A 25,504-nucleotide genomic window follows, 5' to 3' on the forward strand; every position below is an offset into this window, starting at 1 on the left:
TAAGATGAGTTTGTGATCTTGTTAGAAAGGAAATCTCTAATTCGTTGAAGAATTGAGTTGAAATTTTGAAAAAAAAAAAAAAAGAAAGGAAATCTCTGAGTGCAATCATAGGCAGTATCACTACCTCACAGAGCTGCAAGTCTATTTTTAATACTTTAAAGCCATAAAATTATGGACTTGAAAAGTCTAGAGAGACCCTAAGTTGAGAAAGTACAACCCAAAAGGACTGAAGAGACAGTTCCTGAGTGTAACCCAGGAACCCCAGTTATTTCACTCCAAGTAAAAAATCATGTGCTTAAGTAACCCCCAGAATATGTTTATCCTCATTATAAATCAAAGTATTCATCCAGGCATTCCAGCTGTATCAGTACATTGCAATAAGGTTAATCTATATGTGAGTTACCCTGTTCTACTCATTCCTTGGTAAATTAGCAATGGCTTAAACAGGCATGCTCTTAGTCTCTCATTTATCCAGTTGGGAGGTCTATCGTTTGGGACATATATGGCAGTTTTATGAATTCATTATAGACCTTGATGCCTTTTAACTTACCACTTCCCCATTCCATTGGGGTGGCCATTCTCACTGTGGTTGTCAGTGACTAATCAGTCATCATATCTGCTTGCCAACTGACAGCAAGGCAGAGCCCTGAAAACCCAGGACTTCAAGGATTCTCCTAGCTTAGCCAGCTTGAATGCAGAGCCTGAGATAGATCAAAGGCAAATACCCAGTGAGACTATTGGGAAGGCAACTTCAGGAACCTGGAGAGAAGAAGGGAAGATCTGAAGGAGAGCAGGAACAATAGTCACATGCAATGTTTTACCTCCCATGGTCCATGTCATTGACAGAATAGTTGACATCCCACTAACTCCTGTCCCTCCCCAGAAGTGTCAAGTCTCTACCTGTGCCTATGTAGAGACAGGGAGACCTTCTTTAGCTTTGAGGAAAGCTGGAGACAGGAAAGTAATTAGATAACAAAACATGGGTTCCCTAGCAGCACAGGTCCTGCCATCAAACAATGCCTCAGTGGCATGGTACGGGGAAGGTAGGAGCTACTTGAACTAGTCCAGAAAGGTACTCATAAAATTTCTTATGTCTGTACATCAGCAACTCTGAATGGCCCTTCTAATCAGAGCTCAGAGCTGTGTGTTCATGCATATGGTTTGTCACAGTGAGAGGATATAGAAGAAAAACTGATATGTAGGGACAGTCCTAAGGGAAAGCAAACACGCTCATAGTTGCCTTCTACCTGTACAGTCTTTCAGGCAGTTCTTGATCAGTTCAGCAACTCTGTATGACATGCATCACTTACCACCAACAGGAGATGCTCAGGAGAGTCTCGATTGGCCGTGATCCTCTTGGTGGAGTCAGTCACATAAAATCAGAGAGTACATATGCCTTGGCAGAAGGCTGACCCAGGTCTCCTGGCTACAGCCAAGGTGAAAACAAGCCACATTCCATTCTGAGGCTCTAAGGGGCATTGGTTTGTGTCCTTGACCCACAAGGCTGTTGGCATAATTTTGTTGAAAGTACTGTTTCCCTACCGCCTATCACCTGAGAGCCATCCCACTCCTGAAGGCTACCTACATTTGGCAACCTCTCCCTTCATCCAGTTCTTTGTCAACTTTTTAGGTCAGCAGTGAGAGTGGCTCTTTCAAGTCTGCAACTGGGAAAGGCTCTAGTCTTAAGAGGTTATGTGATCAGGTAGGCCCAGCTGGGTGATCAAACTCATGGTGCACAGTCTTAATCACAACTGGAAAGTCCTTCTTTGCCAAGTCTAATAGCATTCTTCAAGCATCTGGTTGCAGGCAACTTTATAGAGAGAGGAAATAATTCTGCCTGAACAGAACATTTATTCCAATGTTGCCAGTTCAGAAACTATACTGGGTACCACTACAAAAGAGCTGAGAAACTTCTAGACTCTTCTACCTTGTATCCTTGATTTACATTGTTTGACAGTCCACAACAACTGGTAATGAACAGAGACTCTAAAGTTTCACTTCTTCACTGGGCCCTGTTCTTACTGAAAAAGGAATGAGAGGGGGTGGGGGGGGCAGAAAAGGGAGCTGTGGAAGAGCAAATCATCAACTAAAAGCATTCCTGGGATGGATAATCAGTTCTAAGGCCATGGGTAAGACCTCTCTATGTGTTCCAGCATTCTGGAATAGACAGATGATGGAAGAATTAAATGAAAGTGTGACATTCACACTTATTGTTGTTTCACCCTCCCCTCCTTCTTCATTGGATCTGACTGTTCAGATACTGAATGCTCACATCCTTACCCAAAAACAGGAAGCAGGTACTCTCCAGCCTTGGGCTTACAACTTTGCTCTAATACGATGAATATGGTCACTTTATGCCCCATTGATAGAACTACTTTACAGTTTGATTTGATATGCTGGCCAATCAGCTGTAGGAAGTTCTACTTTCACTTAAGAAAATAAAGGATATGTATAAGGATGGTGTTCTTTCTCATTTCTACCTTCAGACACTTCAATATAGGGATGCTGGGCATCCCAGTGCCCAGATTGGAGTCAGGAGGGATAGTCTATAAAGAAAACGATACCTAAAAGGGCACAGTAAGAAACCAAGGAGGTGTCCTGCTTCTTGCAGTGAATTCTTCTATGGCCCTTCTTCCATCTACAGTTAAAATCTTAACACAAATAGGTTCAGCTAGATTTCTATGACTGCATCTAAAGACATTCTACCTAACATTGACAGCAAATTGCCCAAGACAAAAAAGGTTCAATAAATAGGCACCATCTCTATTTCTTTGAATACACACACACTCACATACACACACACATACACACACACACACACACAGACTCACACACTCACATACTCACACAGTACATGAATTGCACAATGCATACTCGCTTATCATATTGGCAACGAAGGAAGTTATCAGACTTTTCCATTCCTACTAATTCATACACAAAGGGTCAAGTTACTATAATTGCAAAATAAAGTCTTCTAAATGGGAACAGAGAAGTGACTGTGCCATTATGTCCTGCATAAAAAAATGCTACGTCTTTATTTAAAAATCTAAAACAGAGGCCTCCCCATCCTTTTCCTTGAAAGTTTGAAACAACTGGCCAGAGGCCATGCTTTTATAAGAGGTTCCCAAGACCAACAGATCAAGATGGATTGTGTATATAGTCTTAGATCAAAAGAAAGCATCTGCTATTTGAAAATGCATGGGCTGCATTAACTTTGAGTCTTAATCAAGGAATGAAGACTGACAGCGCCTTCTCCTATGGGGGTTGTATGTAGTAAAGTATGTGCTTTTGTAAAAATGACAGTGATACAAATTCAAGCGAGTAGACAATGACTTTATTTATCCCCACAACCCAACTTCTCTCATACACTTTTGCATCTGGTTTTAAAGAGGAAGAATAACAGTGCCTGCAATATACTTTGATATTTTCTACTCCTATTTAAAAATAAAACAAAATTTCTAAAGCCCAGGACATTATCTATGCTTTTGGTCTAACATGAAAAACAAACAAACAAACAAACAAACAAATAAATAAATAAATAAATAAATAAATAAATAAATAAATATTGCACGTGAGCTCAAAACCACCCCAGGAACACTGCAAAGAATTCTTGAGTAGCCAAGCCTTCCATTCTCTTGCATATTGGTCCCTATCTCAGAATATGACACTCAATAAGAAGGGCTAACAGTGTCCCCTGGCCCTGTTCCTGTGTGTTATCCTGCTGCAGTTCCAGCTAATGACATGGCTGAAATGACTAGCAATTTAAATAATGGAGGCTGAAGCAGGCAGCTCTAAGGACAGAATGCTGAGACTGTCACCGTTTATCAACATGACTGGCAGCCAGCTATTCATCACCTCCTTGAATAGGGTCAATGTAGTTAAAGTAATGTTGATACCAACTAAATCAAAGCAGCTGTTTGTTTGGCAATGAGCACCTACAACAAACTAGCTGTGTTACCCAGGCATGGGCTACTAGACACAAGGATGTAATTGATATTAACCAACTTTCAGGCTCTGGGCACTTACAATAAACAAGCTGTGTTACCCAGGCATGGGCTGTTAAATGTTAGAATGTAATTGATATTAACCAACTTTCAGGGTCCAGTAGCTTTTTCTCAATGCATGTCACTTTAATTTTTTTAAAGGCATGATCAGTGTGTGCCAAATGGAAAACTAAATGAGGGAGAGCTCACAAACCCTTAGGCCTTGAATACTAAGTGAAAAACTAACCTACGTATCCTGCAGAACCCTTCAGAGGCTTGTGGGACTCAGAAGAGAATGCCACAGTTTTCTTTTTATGAAAAGATATTCAAGTGATTTAGGGAAGTAAGGCTCCCTAACCTTAATCTTGCCGTCATTCAGAATGTCTGAAAGGATTCATTGTATGTCCACATCGTTACATCAGAGACTGAGCCTGGGTCCTCTAACCATGAAAACCTTGTTGCTCTGCTCCATTTGGACCATCCTAGAATGACTAATTTAGTGTTTTAATTTTTTCAACATTTTTAAATTGACAGACTTCACAGAAAACACTGGAAGCGCCCAACTCCATTTCCATAACCTCCTCTATCATGGCTGTCCCCATCAGTGTGGGATTCCAGTTGAGGTCAAATGTTGACTACATCTTTCTTCTTAATTATGGCGCTGTTTTTAGTAAGACTGTAGATAACTATTGGGTGCTGGTGGGTCTTGATCACAAATGGAAAAAAATTAAAGATGATCTAGGAGGACCAAGAATATCCAGAAAACAATGAAGAGATTATAATGCTTTGTAGAAGAAAAGATTCCCATAGAATCCCTTTGCTCCAGGGAGGAATCCTTTGGTTTCTGGGAGCATTCCAGTGGAAATGGGGGGTGGGGGAGAGGGCAAGAAAGCACGCATAGCACTTGCAATTCAATGAGAGTACACATATGCAGGTGCACTTCACATGTGTGAAAGGACATAAGGGGGATTGGGGACAACCTTGGGTGGCATTTCTTGAGCACCACACATCTCTTTAGGGCATAGTTTCTCACTGGCTTGAATTTCTCACTGCTTAGACTAGGCTAAATGACCATCAAGCCCCAGGAATCCACCGGTCTGCCTCCCCAGCGCTGAGATTACACGAGTGCCCTGCCACACACTTTTCGTCTTCTTTTTTAAATGTGTGTCTGAGGATAGAACTTAGGTTCTCATTCTTACAAAGCAAGAATATTACCAACTCATCTGTCTCTGTAACTCTTGTCTTTCTAATAATTTTTAATCTTAGACTAACCATCTCAGAAAAAAAATATCTTTTAATATAAGGAGAGAGATAAGTGGAGTCAGTTAAGGAACAATGGTACATTAATTTCCCACTATGCACAAACACATGAAGATTTTCACACATTTTGTTAATAAATAATACTTGATGCTTTTGTTTACTCATTAATCAAATGAGTATTTATTTACTGTGTCAGCCAGCTCGACAGAGAAACACTCAAAGACACAGTTTTCCTACTTTCACATTTTAAGTCAAACAAGAAGATTACCAAATATTGATGGAAGTATAATTTTAACTATGACGGCAATCACACAGTGCTTAATAATAGCTGTCATCTGCTGAATACTTGCCGTGTGGTAGGGACTGTGCTGAGCATTTCATGTGAATTTTCATTTAGTTTCTCACTGCCCCCCTCTGTGTCAGGTACGGATGTAATTAGTTTACAGAGGAGAAAAGTCAACTACAACTTTTGTGGCCACAAGAAAAAGACCTGAGCTTGAAGCATCAGCTGCTCCTCCAGTGCCAGACCAACTCACAATCTGCTTCATCCACTCATGTCAGGCACAAGGGAGGCACACCTAAGCTATGCAGAGGGGAGGCCTTTAAATTCTTAAATGTAAAGAATTGATCAGCCATTGAAGATAGTATTGGCCAAAAATAAAGTGAGCTCTCAGAGTGGCAGGTACAGCTGTGAGTGGCTGTGAGAACCTGGGCTATACCTCTCAAAACCAGAGGAAAAGAAAAGAAAGGTCTTCTTAGGACACGAATCACAGGGCTGAGGGACAGGAGGTGGGTGTTGAAAGGACAGACCATGTACTGGGAACTTTTTATCAACTTGAGATAAAACCCCATAGATTAAAACAACACTGGAATCTGAGAGGTTCAGTAATCTAAGACTACACAAGGTCTTAGCATCATGATTTGAGCTGGAAAACTATGACTACACAATCAACACTTCTCTCCACCTAGACCTCCTTTATACCCTCCAACACCTCTGTAAATACTTTAGTTGGAACTTTTGATTATTCCTTTCTTTATTCACCCAAAATCAATTTATTCAGCAAACACAAAGAACATAATCCTGATCCACAGGTTTCTGATAGGAAAATCAAGAAGACAAATATGTAAATCCTAACCAGACTTTCAGACATGATGAGTGAGAGTAAGCATATGCATTTTCCAAATCAATTCTAAGACACTGGGTCCTTTGGTTGGTGGATCACTATCACACATTTGGAATATAGCCTAGAACTAACAAGCATTTGTTTAATGCAAGGATAAACAAAAACATCTCACCTAGATATCTCACCTAAGGATAAAGAGATGCAAGGCAAATTGATTGCCTCCTGGGGTAAATCAAAGACTCTCCCAGAGCATGCATTTGCTTCTGGCCGAGTCTATAAGATATGGATAAGTCAAGAACAGGCTAAGGTAAGTGTGCCAGGGTAGACACAGATATACAAGCATAGAAGTCCATGGAACATCTGGGAAGTAGATATTCCTTGCAGTGTAGGAAAGGTGAGAAAGTAAACAGTAAGAACAATAGTCACAAAAGGTACATGACACCACTTTCTAGATTCTTTAAGTTACAAATAAGGAACACAGCCAGCCACTATGGAAGAAATACAGCAACAGACATCTTGTGACAACCATGGCAAGCATCTATCATTCCTCGTCATCTGTCCTGAGTCTAAGGTTTTCCTTCCTCTCTCATTTTCTGCTCATCCCATCTCTCCTCCCTTCATCAGGCCAGATCTCAGCACACAGTTCAAAAAATATTCTCTCCTACACATGTGGCACATACATGTAATTCCAGTATGGGAGCTGGAGGCACTAGGATCATAAGCTCCAGGCCAACATGAACTATATATTAAGCCACCATCCCAACTAATGTAAAAGGAAGAAGAAAGTAGATGAGGAAGACAGGGAGGGAGGACGGGCAAGGAGAAGGAATAAAACTGTGGTGACAGTGACAGAAATAAGTAAGGCAAAGACAGTGGCCTACAGGAAGCCTTCCTGGATGTCTGTCAGTCTGCCCACACCTCATGCACTTTACTGTACTCAGCGGAAGTGGAGTTCCATCACTCTGTCGCTGCCCTCTGAGACAGTGCAGCCCCATCACTGTTGCCACCCTCTGGGACAGCCACTATTGCTATTAGGCTCTGAGTGCCTTATAAACAGCCTGGCATGTAGAAAGCACTCCCAAAATACATTTGAAATACTTGAGTTGAGTGATTAATCTTGAGGAAAGGGAGTCCTTAATGGCCGTAGGAAGTCAGCATGGTTGTGTAGAAGAAAACATCTCTTTACAAAGTTCCAGCTCATGCTAACCATGGGCACTGGCTAAGTGGGGTGAGGCAGGCAGCAACTGAGAGTGTAGCAGAGCCAGCGGGCAGTTGTCAGGAGAGCACGGTTCCAAGAGAGCAGTCATTAGCATGCAACACTGGGTAATCTGATTTTCATGACAGACAGATTTATTATAACTTCTAAATATATAAATCCCAGGTTATGCTTTACAGCTAACCTAACAACTTGATATATGTGTCTGACATCCCGTCTTAAAATCAGATTCCAGCTTCTAATTAATTTTTATTCACCCATCGCTCTAACTAGAGAGGCAGAAAACCTCAGAGGGATAAACAATAGGTGGGATATTAGTTGTAGTTGTCACACTCTGTAGAACATTTCTCTTAGAAACACCACTTCAGTTTTGCTTCACTACATTAAAAAGAGCAGTGTTCATTCTCCCTGTGACCACTAAGAATGTCATACAGGGACCCAATAGATATTTCTAAGCTACCAATCTTCAATCCTTCGCGGCCACGCTCGACACTCAGCCCCATTCCTGAAATCAGGGTAACATCTGGCCTGCTTGTTTTACAGACTATATTGTCTAGGTGGTACCATGCTTTCCCTTTCTCCAGTAATATTCTCACTAAATAACTCTGGAAGCTGAGTTTCAAACACCACAAATACCTCACTTTAAACCAATAGCAATGCTCATAAAAGCTGAAAATGCTATCATCAGCTTTCTCTGCAATCTCACATTCGTAATTCACTCACATCAGAACAATTTGTCTCCTTGGCACTTAATTTCGGCTATTCTTTGTAATTCTGGATATTAGGCCCTTGCTTGAAGTATAGCTGATGAAGACCTCTCAGGCTCTGGGCTGTTTGCTCTGCTGAGAATTTCATTTTCTGTTCAGCTTTTATTCCCATGCAACCCCTCTGTTGATCCTTGGGTTTGGTTCCTGTGCTACTGAAGTTCTATTCAGAAAGTTCTTGCCCACCAACTTGAAGAATATTCTGTTTCTTGTAGATGTTCTAGTATTTCTGGTTTTTAATTAAGGTCTTTGGTCTATTTTGAATTTACTTTTGCAGAAGGTGGAATTTATAAACTTAATTTTTGTCTTCTGCAGGCAGATATCCAGTTTGCAGCATCTCTTTTTCCAATGCATACTTTTGCTTTTTTTTTTTTTTTGACATAGTATAATTTAATTTCCAAGTCCTCTAATCTGCTCAATTGACCCACCTTCTATGTTTATGCCCATACCAAACTGTCTTTATGCCTCTGCTTCTGTAGTATGAGTTTAAGGTTAGGCACTGTAACACCTCCAACTGTATTTACCACCAGTCTATAATAAAAACACATGTAAACAAAGGTACATGTATGTACAGTGTACATGCAGTAAGGAGAACAAGAAAAGGTAAATATCAGGTGATGAGGACAGACGAGATACAGGTCATCGACGAGTCAAGAAAGAGAGTATATAGACAAGTATTCTTCTAGTTTTGACTGTTGTGGATTTTGCCGGGCTTGGTGGTAGATAAGTGTGTAAAAATAGCTTTGATAGTAAAAGTGTAAAAGCCAATGTGAAGCTCCATAGCTTCAGAACAGCTGCTCTAGCTGTATGGGATTTAATCAAGATATATAGATCTGGGATATGGTTAATTTAGATGTGTGATGCTTTTTATCTACAAGCTCTTCATAATAAAATTTTAATTTTTAAAAGAACAATTTATTAACAATGAGAAGTAGTATAGTTAGAGCTAGGGAGAACTGTATACTTGTTGAGTTTTTCAACTAATATAAATTTTGAAAACTATACTCTTAATGCATGAATATAATTATAACAATTTTTATGTGTATGACTGATGAGTGACTGTGGGCATATATGTGTCTGAACCCACTTCCTCACACTGATTGTCAGGTACTCAGCCCAGAGCCATCCCCATAATCTACGCACATCACTTTCTGAATGCATTCTTCTATATCTCTTGTCACAAATACTGAAGTCAACAAGGGCACAGGAGAATTAATAAGGCCAAGCAATTAGGTTTTGTTCAATTTTAAAATTATTTTCATAATAAGTTCCTTGTACATCAGACACCTTTTTAACAAGTATAAAATCTTTCCCTGAACTCTAGTGTTTATCAATTTTTTTTCTCTTTGGCATACAGGAAACTAAGGCATGATATCGTTTAGGAAGATGGCAAGATGTTGGAGGTCACCAAAATTGGTGGGGACAGGTGTTGAGAACTCAGTCAGTGCTGAAGGCTAGACTTCACCACCTTATTTCTGAGCACTGTACTGCCTCAGGATTTAAGGGATCGCCACTAAACAAATTACTGAACATGTTGTGTGGCTAAGCAATACATCCAAAGTAAGAATTCAGTCCCACATTGAGAACGCATCTGTTTCTAGCTTTTGGCAAAAGGTTTTTAAAAACCTAGGTCTACTTACCTGCCATGTTCTGGAGTGTAGGCTAGCTTGAGAAATATATAAAGTGAGGATATTTTATATATTAAATATATAAAATAAATTAAATAGTGAAAGTGAAGAAAAAATTGAATTTGCAAAATCCCCTTTTTTCTGCTTTGTTGCAATTACATAGTTTCTACATCTTCAGCTCCTATCAGAAGTATCTGATAGTGTGAGGGCTACAGAGGGTGTTAGCATCAAAGCCTGCACCCCTGACATCCTGGCAAGCCAGGTGAGGTCACTAGTTCTCAATAAAGTGTTTAAAGAAAGAAATTATTAGTGAAAAGCAGAAAAGGAAGGTTTATTCAGTATGACTATGATGAGATGACTGACAAAGAAATTCAATGACCCCTCAAGCCTTCATGGTACTGACATGAGGGTGAGGCCACGGGCATGAATAGCTAAGAAGTCCCTAACAAGGTACAATCCTGTTTATCACTGACAATTCCTTGTCTGGGATCTAGTTCCCCCCCACAAGGTCATGTGACAAACTGTCAGAACTGTGTCAAGTCTCTTTCCAGGAAACAAGTTCTTTTGCCTGGCCCTGGGCTTTGCTCACCTCTCCTCCCAGCATCAGATCCCTGGGGAAACTTTAAGTCAAAGAGCCAAAGATAGGGACATTAATTTGTCCTTATCTAAGACCTAAAAGCACAACAGCAAGGGCTCACAAAATGACAAAGCAAGTGACTTCATTTGCTAGTCCTCTAGGCCATATCTATAGAAACAAAAGTAATATAGACTTCCTACAAGCTCAAATTTAAATATGTAAAATAATGGATTTCCAACATAATATATACCTTATGGTATATTATACAAGTAATTATAATAATTCAAACTAAAAATGCTAATAAAAATTATCAGCAAACTCCTAAACTATTTCTTTTTTTCTTAAATGAATTCATCCTGGGCTAAAAATTAAATAAGAATTTACAAGGATACACAAAAGAAACATATTACAAAAGATCCATCTGGCTAATTGTAAGTTTTAGAGTTTCTGAGACTGCATTTCAGCTACAGCACTATTTAGTTAGTGCTTTATCAAACACTTATAAAATAAAAATTATGATATTCAGATGAAAGCATACACTATATAATCAAGCCCTTAGCATGGAGCTATCCTATCTGTCATTCTGAGGTCTGGCTTGGGCACCACTGAAGTTAACACAGCATCTCCAGTAATAGCACATCGCCCCTTCCTCCCCTTTGACCTTGGAATTATTAGAGTATGCTGTGATACTTTTATAAACCTTATTTGAATGTGTGAGGTAAAATGTAGAGATGAAAATAAACTTGAAAAAGACAGTTTTTAATAAAGAAAATCAATTACTATTTTAATAAGTAGAAATAATTTTTGTGCAAAAAGAAAAATTATCCTTAACTAAAGTAGATGTTCAATAGATTAGTGTATTAATGCCTACATTTACATGTAAATTTCTGAAATTTATATCCAAGACTTACAAGTAAATTTAGTATAGAAGTTTACAAAAACCCATTCATTTTTGCCTAATCATATTGACAATTTAAGGTGCTTGATTAAACCCCATTTGTCTTAAGGAGCCAACAAAGAACAAAGACAGCTATAAAAGTGATAGATTGGTGGGCTTTTCCCTCCTAGCTGTCAAGGAAAGCAATGAGAAAGTTTCCTTGGTACAAACACATGGCGCCCAGAGCAGTCTGCAGAGAAGAGCAATCTGAGTGCCACTTACTGAAAACAGGAAAAGGAGGAGATTGCCCGCAGAACTCTGCTGCCTCCCAGCTCAGGTACCTGCTCTGAGGAAGATCCACCTTCCACTGCCCAGAAAAGATGAAAAAAATATGGACCTCAGTGAATATCCAGTGCTCAGAACTGTGCGGCAGGGAACGAAATGGAGCTAATTTGCAGTAACCCTGATTCCTTGTTCAGCTCTCCCAAAGCATAATAAAGTAAAGAGGTTGTGCCTTCAGGGCTCCAATTCCAGCTGTGCCCACAAGTTGAAAAAAACAAGAAGGGACATGTTAACTGCACATACCAGTCTGCCTCTCCTGCTGTTACTCTTCCAATAATTCAAAGAGAGTGTGTGCTCTTCTCTGAAATGTTTTAAGATGCCTTCCTCATTTGTCAAGGAGATATAGGTGAATTCCTGGCTGAAAGCAGAACAAAGAACAAATTGCTCTCTCAAAATGCTCGATTCTTGAGGCACTACATTTTACCTTGAGCTCAAAAGCATCATCTAGGTTTAACTAATATTTGGAATTCTGGTTTGATGATCCATGTACGGCTCAGCTTGGTCAGTTTGGTTAGTACAGCATCCTTCCCAGCTGTTCCTTCCTCTGAGACCTCTGGTGGAATCCTTCCTCACATATCTTTCATCTGTCTGTCTGTCTGTCTTCCTGCCTGTCTGTCTGCCTGTCAGCAGCAATGACCAGTGTTCTCTGGACTTGAGGTGATCCATTCAACACCCCCCCATCATGTGACATTTTTCCCACATATGGTGGATCTCTGTCTTTCCCCCCTGTTTATGAACGGAGGAGAAGTTGGAGTGCTTCTGGTCCATTACCAAACTCTCCTGGGCTAATGTAGCCTCTTAGACAGTCATTTATGCACAACTCTTTTGGAATGTACAACAAACTCCTAATTTCCACCATTCCAAAACTTGTGAAGATATCTGATGCTTATAGCAGAGCTCCCCTCCTTTGATGTATGCCCCCTAAACAGTGATCTCAACAATGTATTGAGAAGTGTCTTGATTTGGACTTTCTTTGTTCTATTACTGTGAAACTGTTAACCACAATGGAGCACAGTATTTGGTGCTACTTGGATTTGCATTCTCAAGTCATGGTCACTTATAGTTTACTCTGAAACACACCCATGTTGCTTTTCATGTGAGAGCTGTGGTTTGTGCACTAAAGATTCATCCTGCTATGCTCTGACTACATCTTAACCAGTTACATTAACAGTGAACATATCTCAGAATCAAATCATATTCTAAATATCTTATGTAGGAAGGGGACACACTGTATGATCAATAAAATTTCAAAAAAAAAAAAGAGAGAGAAATCAGTCTCTAGATCACACATAGACTCCCTACTAAATACCTCTCAGACCCGCCCATTTCTTCACCATAATTCCCCAAATCCCATATGAATATCCCCTTATATTACTGCAAAGCTTTCTAACTTCGTTCCTATGTTGTACACTGTTCGACTTCACCTCAAAACAAAACAGAAAACTTATTGAGATGTAAATTTCATAGATGATAATTTTCAGAATCCCTTAATCATGTAATGATAACCCAAACAATGGTACCAACACCTAAAAATTCTATACCATAGCTCATCTCAATCTAATTTCTCCCTGCTTATGCCAAAATAACCATCAGCCTGCTCTGTTTCCATGGACTAGTTTTGTAAAGTTTGTACTCTAAATGAATGAAACCTTATAGTTGGTAATTTTTTAATCCACTTTCTGTTTGTCACTTTCAACCTTATTGTTGCAAATACAGTTGGGTCATTTTGTTGCTAAATAAATATTTTATCGAGAGGAGGCTCAAATCCCAGGCGCTCTAACACAGCCAGGATCCCAGGAGGTTGGTGACACCAAATCTCAGGGTCCCAGAGGCAGTTTGACTCCAAGGAACTCTGACACACCCAGAATTTCAGGATCACATCATCCTGGAATCACAGGATCACAGGATCACAGGATCACAGGATCACAGGATCACAGGATCACAGGATCACAGGATCACAGGATCACAGGATCACAGGATCACAGGATCACAGGGTCACAGAGACAGCTGAACTATGAGGAGTTCTGACACAACCAGGATTACAGGAAGGAAAGGCTCTAGTCATATAGAAAGGACAGGTAGCACTAGAGATATTCAGATGGTGGGAGGCAAGCATGAGAACATAAGCAATGGAAACAAAGGTTACTTGGCATCATCAGAACCCAATTCTCTCACCATAACAAGTCGGGATCACTAGAAGAGCAAGATTCAGATCTTAAGTCACTTCTCACAATGATGATAGAGGACTTTAAGAAGGACATAAATAACTCCCTTGAAGAAATACCGAAGAACACAGGTAAACACAGAGAAGCCCTTAAAGAGGAACATAAAATCCCTTAAAGAATTACAAGAAAACACAATCAAACAGGCAAAAAAAAAAAAAAAAAAAAAACCATCCAAGATCTAAAATTAGAGATAGAAACAATAAAGAAATTACAAAAGGAGACAACCCTAGAGTTAAAAAACCTAGGAAAGAGATCAAAGAGATCAGGAGTCATAGATGAAAGCATCACCAACAGAATATACCAGATAGAAGAAATCTCCTGGGGGCAAAAGATACCATAGAAACATTGACACAAAAGTCAACAAAGAAAATGCAAAAAGCTCCTAACCCAAACCATCCAGGAAATCCAGGACACAATGAGAAGACCAAACCTACAGATAATAGGTATGGAAGAGAGCAAAGATTCCCAACATAGAGAGCCAGTAAATATTTTCAACAAAATTATAGAAGAAAACTTCCCTAACCACAAGAAAGAGATGCACATGAATATACAAGAAGCTTACAGAACTCAAAATAGACTGGAACAGAAAAGAAATTCCTCCTGTCACAAAATAATCAAAACACCAAATGCATTAAACAAAGAAAGAATATTAAAAGGAGTAAGGGAAAAAGGTCAAGAAACATACAAAGGCAGACCAATCAGAATTATACCAAACTTCTCACCTAAGACTATGAAAGCTAGAAGATCCTGGGCAGATGTCATACAGACCCTAGGAGAACATAAATGGCATCCCAGACTACTATACTGAGCAAAACCCTCAATGAGCATAGACAGAGAAACCAAGATAGTCTATGACAAAACCACATTTACACAATATCTTTCCACAAATCCAGCCCTACAAAGGATACTAGAAGGAAACACCAACACAAAGAGGGAAACTACACCCTAGAAAAAGCAAGGAAGTAATCTTTCAATAAACCTAAAAGAAGATAGCCACATAAACACAATTCGACTTCTAAAAACAAAAATAACAGGAATCAACAATCACTTTTCCTTAATATCTCTTAACATCAATGGACTCAATTCCCCAATAAAAAGACATAGACTAACTGACTGGATACGTAAACAGGACACAACATTTTGTTGTATACAGGAAACACACCTCAGTGACAAAGACAGATACTACCTCAGAGTAAAAGGCTGGAAAACAATCTTCCAAGCAAATAGACCCAGGAAACAAGCTGGAGTAGCCATTCTAATATCAAATAAAAATCAACTTTTAACCAAAAGCTATCAAAACGGGTAAGAAAAGACACTTCATACTGGTCAAAGGAAAAATCTACCAAGATGAACTCTCAATTCTAAACATCTATGCTCCAAATGCAAGGGCACACACATTCATGAAGAAACTTTAATAAATCTGAAAGTACACATAGTACCCCACACAATAATAGTGGGCAACTTCAACATCCCACTCGCAGCAATTCACAGATCATGGAAAGAGAAACTAAACAGAGCACAGTGAAACTCAGAGAAGTTATGGACCAAATGGGTCTAACAGATATTTATACAACATTTCTTCCTAAAGCACAAAAATATATAACTTCTTTTCAACACCTCATGGTAACTTCTCCAAAACTATCCATATAATCAGTCACAAAACAGACCTCAACAGATACAAAAAGATTGAGATAATCTACTATACCCTAGTAGATCACCACACACTAAGTCTGGTCTTAAATTCCAACAAAAACAACAAAAGAAACACATACACATGGAAGCTGAACAATGCTCTACTCAATAACTTGGTCAAAGAAGAAATAAAGAATTTAAAGACTTTTTAGAAATTAATGAAAATGAAGACACATCATACCAAACCAATGCAACACAATGCAAGCAGTGGAAAGAGGAAAACTCATAGCTCTAAGTGCCTCAAAAAAAAATATAGAGTGAGCTTACACTAGCAGTTTTACAGCACACCTGAAAACTCTACAACAAAAAGAAGCAAATACAACAAAGAGGAGTAGATGGCAGGAAATAATCAAACTCAGTGCTGAAATCAACCAAATAGAAACAAAAAGAACTATACAAAGAATCAACAAAACCAGGTTCATTGAGAAAATCATGATATAGATAATCCCTTAGTCAGACTAACCAGAAGGCACATAGACAGTATCCAAATTAGTAAAAATCAGAAATGAAAAGGGAGGCATAACAACAGAAACTGTGGAAATCCAAAAAAAATCATCAGATCCTACTACAAAAGGCTATACTTAACTAATTGGGAAAATCTGGATGAAATGGACAATTTTCTAGACACATACCAGGTGCCAAAGTTAAAACAGGATCAGATAAACCATCTAAACAGTCCCATAATCCCTAAAGAAATAGAAATAGTCATTAATAGTTTCCCAACCAAAAAAAATTCCAGGTCAAGATGGGTTTAGTGGAGAATTCTATGAGACCTTTAAAGAAGACTTAATACCAATATTCTTCAAATTATTCCACAAAATAGAAACAGAAGGAACACTACCCAATTCATTCTATGAAGCCACAATTACGCTTATACCTAAATCACACAAAGACCCAACAAAGAAAGAGAACTTCTTACCAATCTCCCTTATGAATACTGATGCAAAAATACTTAATGAAATTCTCACAAACTGAATCCAAGAACACAACAAAACAATCTTTTACCAAGATCAAGCAGGCTTCATCCCAGGGAAGTAGGGATGGTTCAATATATGGAAATCCATCAACATAATCCACTATATAAACAAATTCAAAGACAAAAACTACATGATCATTTCATTAGATGCTGAAAAAGCATTTGACCAAATTCAGCATCCCTTTATGTTAAAAGTCTTGGAGAGATCAGGAATTCGCGGCCCATATCTAAGCATAATAAAAGCAATATACAGCAAACCAGTAGCCAACATCAAACTAAATGGAGAGAAACTTAAAGTAAGCCCACTAAAATCAGGGACTAGACAAGGCTGCCCACTCTCTCCCTATCTATTCAATATAGTATTCAAAATTATAGCTAGAGCAATCAGACAACAAAAGGAGGTCAAATGGATACAAATTGGAAAGGAAGAAGTCAAAATATCACTATTTGCAGATAATATGATCATATACTTGTGACCCCAAAATTTCCACTAAAGAACTCCTAAAGCTGATAAACAACTTCAGCAAAGTGACTGGATATAAATTTACCTCAAACAAAGCAGTAGTTTTCCTCTACTCAAAGGATAAACAGGCTGAGAAAGAAATTAGGGAAACAACACCCTTCACAATAGTCACAAATAATGTTACATACATTGGTGTGCCTCTAACCAGGCAAGTGAAAGATCTGTATGACAAGAACTTCAAGTCTCTGAAGAAAGAAATCAAAGATCTCAGAAGATTGAAAGATCTCCCATGATCATGGATTAGCAGGATTAATATAGTAAAATGAGCATCCTGCCGAAAGAAATCTACATATTCAATGCAGTCTCCATCAAAATCTCAAATCAATTCTTCATAGAGTTAGAAAGAACAATTTGCAAATTCATTTGGAATAAAAAAACACCCAGGATATCGAAAACTAGTCTCAACAATAAAAGAACTTCTGGGGAAATCACCATCCCTGACCTCAAGCTGTATTACTGAGCAACAGTGATAAAAACTGTATGGTATTGGTACAGAGACAGGCAGGAAGATCAATAGAATAGAATTGAAAACCCAGAAATGAACCCACACACATATGGTCACTCCATATTTGACAAAGGAGCTAAAGCCATCCAGAGGAAAAAAAGACAGCATGTTTAACAAATGGTGCTGGTTCAACTGGCGGTCAGCATGTAGAAAAGTGCAAACCGACCCATTCTTATCTCCTTGTACAAAGCTCAAGTTCAAGTGGATCAAGGACCTCCACATAAAACCAGAATCACTGAAACTTATAGAGGAGAAAGTGGGAAAGAGCCTCGGATACATGGGCACAGAGGAAAAAATTCCTGAATATAACTCCAATGGCCTATGCGCTAAGATCCACAATAGACAAATGGGACCTCATAAAATTGCAAAGCTTCTGTAAGACAAAGGACACTGTCAATAGGACAAAAGGCAACCAACAGATTGGAAAAAAATCTTTACCAATCCTACAACTGATGGAGAGCTAATATCCAATATATACAAAAAGAACTCAAGAAGTTAGACTCCAGAAAATCAAATAACCCCAGTAAAAATGGAGTACAGAGCTAAACAAAGAATTTTCAACTGAAGAATATCAAATGGACAAGAAGCACCTATAGAAATGTTCAACATCCGTAGTCATCAGGGAAATGCAAATCAAAACAACCCTGAGATTCTACGTTACACCAGTCAGAATGGCTAAGTTCAAAAACTCAGGTGACAGCAGATGCTGGCAAGGATGTGGAGAAAGAGGAATAGTCCTCCATTGCTGGTGGAACGGAAAGCTTGTGCAACTCTGGAAATCAGTCTGGCAGTTCCTCAGATAATTGGACATAGTACTACCTGAGGACCCAGCTATACCACTCCTGGGCATATACCCAGAAGATACTCTAACATGTAATAAGGACACATGCTCAACTATGTTCATAGCAGCATTATTTATAATAGCCAGAAGGTAGAAAGAACCCAGGTGTCCTTCAATGGAGAAATGGATATAGAAAATGTGGTACATTTACACAATGGAGTACTAAGCAGCTATTAAAAATGATGAATTCATGAAATTCTTAGGCAAATGGATGGATCTGGAGGTTATCATGCTAAATGAAGTAACCCAATCACAAAAGAACACACATGATATGCACTCACTGATAAGTGGATATTAGCCCAAATGCTCCAAATAACCAAGATACAATTCACAGTCCACATCAAGCTCAAGAAGGAAGATCAAAATGTGGGTGCTTTAGGGCCTTCTTAGAAGGAAAACAAAATACTCACAGAAGCAAATAAGGAAATAAAGTGTAGAGCAGAGACTGAAGAAAAGGCCATCCAGAGACTGCCCCACCAGGGGATTCATCCCATATGCAGTTACCAAACCCAGACACTACTTTGGATGCCAAGAAGTGCATGCTGAAAGAAGCCTGATACAGCTGTCTCCTGAAAGGCCCTGCCAGAGTCTTACAAATACAGAGACGGATGCTTGCACCCACCCATTGGACTGAGCGCAGGGTCCGCAATAGAGGAGTTAGAAAAAGGACTGAAGGAGTTGAAGGGAATTGCAACCCCACAGGAAGAACAACAATATCAACCAAACAGTCCCCCAAGAGCTCCCAGGGACTAAGCCAATAACAAAGGAGCACACATGGCTCCAGCTGCATTTGTAGCAGAGGATGGCCTTGTCATGCATCAATGGGAGGAGCGGTCCTTGTTCCTATGAAGGCTCAATAGATGCCCCAGTGTAGGGGAACTGAGATTGGGGAGGTGGGAGTGGGTGGGTGGTTGGAGGAACACCCTCATAGAAGCAGGGGGAGGGAGAATGGGATAGGATGTTTCCAGAGAGGAGGAAAGGGGATAACATCTGAAATGTAATTTAAGAAAATATTCAATGGGAAAAATATTTTATCATATGAATATGCTGTTTAATTGATACACTGTGTTGTTGGTGACCATTTGGATTGTCTTCTACTTGAAGACTATAAAACATAATGAGACTGTGAAGACTCTGGCATTTCTGGAAACACATCTACGATAGCTGCATTTGTAAGTGGCCATCTTCATTAAAGACTGTCAAGCAGTTTTCTATTATGATTGTATGCATTTTCTATCCTGCAGCAATGCAGACAATTTTTCGTCCTCACTGGCTCTTAGTGTTATTGATCTTTTCTCATATTAGCTCATTCTGGAATGGTATATCATATTATTCTTAGTTAACATTTTAACAATAATTATAGGAAAACTGGTAGGCTTAGGCATATGGAAGTTCCTCCAAATGTGAAAGGTTCACTCAAATGTAATGCCTGGTTTAATGTGGGGTTCTTCTGTCTTTTGACTGATTTTTCAAAATATATTAAATCTTCTAGCTACTGCTCCTTGTCAGGCATACTATCCTGAGTTAGCATCTACTCCAATGACTACCTTTTTTCCCTCCATTAACAGTGCTTTATTACAAAACAAGCAAATAACAAAAAATTACATTTTAATGCATTTATCTTTTTTTGTTCATTCACAAAAGTAGTTTTGAGTCCCAGTTTACATATTTTCCAACCTACTCGCTTAAAATGTACACAGTTGAAAGCTATTTTCTATCTTCCTAAGTTTGATTCTAGTCAGCACAGTGAGATTTTAGAGGACCCTGATCACCCAACAAGCTAACACTCTGGATTTTTCCAGACACCTTTACCAAGTCTGAAGTTTGAACCATTTTGTGCATAAGGCAATAACTTCTTAGAGGGTATTATCCATAGGTACATGTTGTGTACCTCACACACACACACACACACACACATCTGCAGTTTGACAAAGCCAGTAAGTCTACACAGTGAACAACCATCACAACTTAGGGTTAAAATACCTCTATCAATCCACAATGTTTGCAATTAAACAGTATTCCCTACCACACAATAATCCTTTTTATATCATAATAAATCAAATAAATAATATGTCATCTTATGTGTAGAATACTTCTTCTATGTAGTGTTTTGGGGAGAATTTCAGTTTCTATGTACTAGAGGCCCATCACCTTCCAAGCTGGTAGTGTCTTTGTTTGGGTCCAAATACCTGCTTGCATGGCTTGGATTAACTCTATCCAGATTCGGCTCATTATGAATGACATTACTATGAAGTCTACACATTCCTTTGCATATAGTTTCATTTCTTCAGAAGATTTTTAATGACTGTATGTGGAATTGCAGGGTTATATAATAACTTGCCTTCAAAAGCATCTTTCTAAACTAGTTTCTAAAGCACATGTATCATTTACGTCCCCACTAGCAGTGTGCTAAGCCTCTGGTTGCTCCTTTGAAACACTTATTTTCTGAACAGTTGAGTCACTTCAATGGGCAAGAATCGGAATTTCTTTGTGGTTACAATAACATTTGGTATCTTTCCTTGCCTTCAAATTTGCATCTCTCTAGTGACAGTAAGAGCTCACTTTTCTATGACTCTTTGGGATTACTGTATATAATTATTCAGTTCTATATATTTTGTTCTGTGGTTCTAGAAAATACAGTTTATATTAGTGTACATCCTATATGCTACCGGGCTGCTTTTAGTGAGTATCTTTGTAGGCTTGTGAACTGGGGAGGGGCTGATATCAGGTGCTTTCTACATTAACTTTGTAAGCTTGCTAAACTGATTGCTTAAAGTTACAATATAACTAAATGCTTTGCAAAACTGCTTTATCGCCTCTCCACAATCCACCCCATTTCTTTCTCTCCAGCCCTCTCTATACTCCACAGGACTTTAAATTTGATGCTACCCAGCTATGGTGAGGATAGCTCCCACTTAATGTGAGTCTTGGGTAAAACCTCGAGTATCTCACTTAACTACCATGGTTGTTTTTTAAATGGATACTGTTTATTAATGATGTTTATTTACCATCCAAAGTTGATATAAGTTTTTATGAGAAATAGATATTTGATCCTACCATAAACTTTTCCATATATAATAAGATGTTCTTACAGTTTCTCTCCTTTTTGCTGTTATTACACCATCCAATGTTTGTGCTATTCCCAGCCTCATTTGTCTCTCATAGGAACAATTGAATTTTAACAATTTTAAAAAATACTGTTTGGTTGACTATTACCTTATGATATGTGCCTTCTTGCCACTGTTCAAATGTATTTAACTTCAGTGACTTGTTTAGCTATTATTTTCTATTGACCCACATTATCCTTCTGCTACTTTGCCACTTAATCAGTAAATACAGGTTACAGTGATGGCTCAGTCAGTAAAGTGCTTGTCATGCAAACAAAAGACCATCAAAAGCCATGTTCGTGTCTATACTTTGACAAGTGGCTGCCTAGGGCTCACTGGCCAGCCATTCTAGTTGAAAAACCCCAGGTTCAGTAAGAGACACTATATCAAAAGATAAGGTGCTACATGACTTCAGAAGAGACTTGATATCCACTCTGGTCTCAATGTGCATTAGTACCCACATGTGCAAACAAACACATATAGCATATACACAGCAAATGCTTTAAAGAGAAGAAAAAGGTGACTGGCAAGTCACTTCTGTGTACACTTTTCCAAAATTTGAACCCCTTGGTATTTGTCAATGGTTCCTTTTGTCATTCTGCATGTACCTATCAAGTGTTATTTGGTATGTAAAGTGCCTTAAACAGTGATGGAGTGTATACATTTTTCATGGGCTTTCTATTTGCTCTGTTGGATGTTTGTTGACTATTCTATCACTAACAGAAGCAGAACTTCATATCTTACAACCAGATCATACTTCCTTTTCTTCGAATTTTTGGGTGGCTAATCCTCTGTGCACATAAGAAGCTCCGTCCTGCACTGCATCCTGAATCATCTTAGTCTGTTCTTTGCCTCTGCCCAGTCCTTTGCAACAGCAGACATCCACACCTGCTCTTCTAGTCTGCAGTGTTCGCATTTAGTCTCAAGGCAATGTATTAGCATGGCAGCTTCCTCTCAGGAACACACTGCCCCTGATTTTGCATGGCTACCTGACTTATGTCATTTAGTCTTGGTTTCACTGTCAAATCTGAATGAGGCCTTCTTAAGACTACTCATCTAATCTTGTATTCCACCTGTCACATTCCTATAAATGATGGAATCTCCATGAGAGGAATAATACTGTTATAATAATAATATTAACACAACAGAAATTCAAATCAGAAAATTTCAAAACCCACAATGCTCCCTGACCCCATTTCCACATTCAATATAAAGCAAACAATCAGTGGGGACTGCCATGCCTCTGGGACCACAAGAGCTTCTGTGTTACATGCAGAGCAGGAAAGTCCAATTTCTCTGCATTCAAATCGTTGCTTCCTCACTTTCACAATGTATGTTGGGAAATGGTCATGAAAGGGCCACAGCCTCAACTCCCTAAATGACAATGGGGATAGAGATGCTATACATTTGATAGCATGGCTGACATCATGTAATAAATGGTATTTTATATGCTACATGCTTTAATGCAGTGCTGGAGTCACAGAAAGTTGTTCACAAACAGGAGCTATTATGATGACAATGTTGTTCATGATGATAATGATGATGGAAATAATAAGCATCTGGTAAATACTAAATCATTCAATCAAACTCCCAGACATGTGCACACACACAATTAAATATTGTGATTAATTTCTACCAAGTGGATGCAACCTTCATCACTTGCATTAACACATTTTTGTAAAGACTTGGTTGCTGTGAGTTCTAAGCTGGGTAAATTTGGTATTGAGAAATACAGACCAGCCATTGGAAGTACTGCAGTATCTCACAAAACTGAAAGGAGGACTGAGAAGCAAACTTTTTGAAGAATAGAAATCAAGGCAGCTCCAGGGAATGGGAAGGCAATAGCTCACAGATGACATCTCTGAATACTTCCACTTAAATGATTAAATCACATTAGCATCTGTGTTTCCACTCAGTTCAGAATCCCAAATCTCCAACAGTGAAAACATGAAACCAGTCCTGCTACCCGGACCTACTCATCTCTCTCCTTAGAGGCAGGGCTCGGCATAGACGAGGGTACTGGCCACCATCTCTGTGGCTCAGAGAACAGTTCCTAGAAAAGCATTTTTATTTTATAACAGCCAAGTCATCCCAAACTGTACAGCTGCAATCCTCGGGACTCTATCTAAGACAGGCTTTCTCTAAAAGGGGCCATTCTGGTCTACTCTTCACTCATCCTGAACAGTAGCAACCAAGTTATGCACCATTAGCTGCTTGGGAGGAAGTTAATTACAAATTAAATATAATTGAATCATTGAATATGCTTTCAAGTCTCTAAATAGAATAACAACATGCTACCTTGTAGAATCAATTTTGCAAATCAAAGCTCAGCCCCTTGCTTCCTAGGATAACAGAAGGCTTTTGTGAGATTTTTAAGTGTAGAGATACAGTAGAAAAATGTTTATTGGGAAGTCATCCAAATTGAAGGGAGGAGCTGAGGATGTACTTATTGAAACACTTCTTGAGTGGCATGCCCACTGTCCCGAGTTCATTTCCTAGTCTCTCATTAATCCAGCATCGTGGTGATTATCTATGACCCAAACACTCAGTGGTGGAGGCCAGAGGTCAGAAGCTCGAGACTATCCATAGCTACATAGTGAGTTCAAGGGCAGCCTGGGATGTATGAAACCAAAATGTAGAGGAAGGTATGTTCTTAGATACTGTGGTTCATAAAAACCTCTGAAGGAACCTGGTGAGAAAATAAGAAGTTCACCAGTGCTGAGATAAGTTTCATATTTGCAGACTCCAACTTTAATAAAACTTTTGATTTCAAAATTCCTTTCTGTTGCCTTTTTAAATTTTTTATTAGATATTTTCTTTTATTTACATTTCAAAGTTATCCCCTTTCCTTGTTTCCTCACTGATAAAACCCTATCCCATACATCCTTACCCTGCTCACTAACCCACCTACTCCTGCTTCCCTGTCCTGGCATTCTGCTACACTGGAGGGAGCCTTCACAGGACCAAGGGCCACTCCTCCCATTGATGTCAACAAGGCCATCCTCTGCTACATATGCAGCTGGAGCTATGGGTCCCTCCATGTGCACTCTTTGGTTGCTGGTTTAGTCTCTGGGAGCTCTGTGGGTACTGGTTGGCTCATATTATTGTTCCTCCTATTGTTGCAAACCCCTTCAGCTCCTTGGGTCCTTTCTCTAGCTCCTCCATTGGTGACCCTGTATTTAGTCAAATGGTTGGCTGAGAGCATCCACCTCTGTATTTGTCTGGCACTGGCAGAGCCTCTCAGGAGACAGCTATATCAGGCTCCTGTCAGCAAGAACTTCTTGGCTTCCACAATAGTGTCTGGGTTTGGTAACTGTGTGTGGGACGGATCCTCAGGTGGGGCCGTCTCTGGATGGTCTTTCCTTCCGTCTCTGCTTCACACTTTGTATCTTCTCCCATGGATATTTTGTTCCCCCTTCTAAGAAGAACAGGAGCATCCACATTTTGGTCTTCCTTCTTCTTGAGCTTCATGTGGTCTATGAATTGTACCTTGGGTATTCCAAGCTTCTGGGCTAATATCCACTTATCAGTGAGTGCATACCATGTGTTGCTTTTACATACTACTTTAGCAAAACAAAAAAGTAGCATAGACCTCCTAACACTCATTCATGAGTCATCCTCCAGAGGGTCTTGAACTGCAGCAGCTGGGAAAAGGCATCCAGCAAACAAGTGTAGAACTGGAATGGGAGCTGGAAATGAGTTGTCAGCAGAGAAGCATTGCATGTATGGAGAGTGGTTGAGACCCAAAGACACTGGGGAATGTCATCAGCAGGAGAAGAGAAAGCTAGCTAACATGTACGATTCCCATAGAATCCCTGGCATCAGTGAATGTCCCCTGTCCTGCTGCTGTAGGATTATCTTATT

At 39.2% G+C, this 25,504-nt stretch overlaps 1 protein-coding gene across 6 annotated transcripts in view; it reads right to left on the reverse strand.

Moving 5' to 3' along the window:
- Fhit (fragile histidine triad gene) overlaps positions 1-25,504 on the reverse strand; it is a 1,611,970-nt gene that overhangs the window by 1,429,376 nt on the left and 157,090 nt on the right. The window contains exon 3 of one of the 6 annotated variants that reach the window (XM_011244732.3): positions 12,015-12,129. The exons of the other annotated variants lie outside the window; for them this stretch is intronic. The gene's annotated coding sequence lies outside the window, so the exon portion shown is untranslated. The remainder of the gene's footprint in view (positions 1-12,014; positions 12,130-25,504) is intronic. 6 annotated transcript variants of the gene reach the window in all.

Source organism: Mus musculus, chromosome 14, assembly GCF_000001635.26.
Source record: "Mus musculus strain C57BL/6J chromosome 14, GRCm38.p6 C57BL/6J".
NCBI classification, from domain to species: Eukaryota; Metazoa; Chordata; class Mammalia; order Rodentia; family Muridae; genus Mus; species Mus musculus.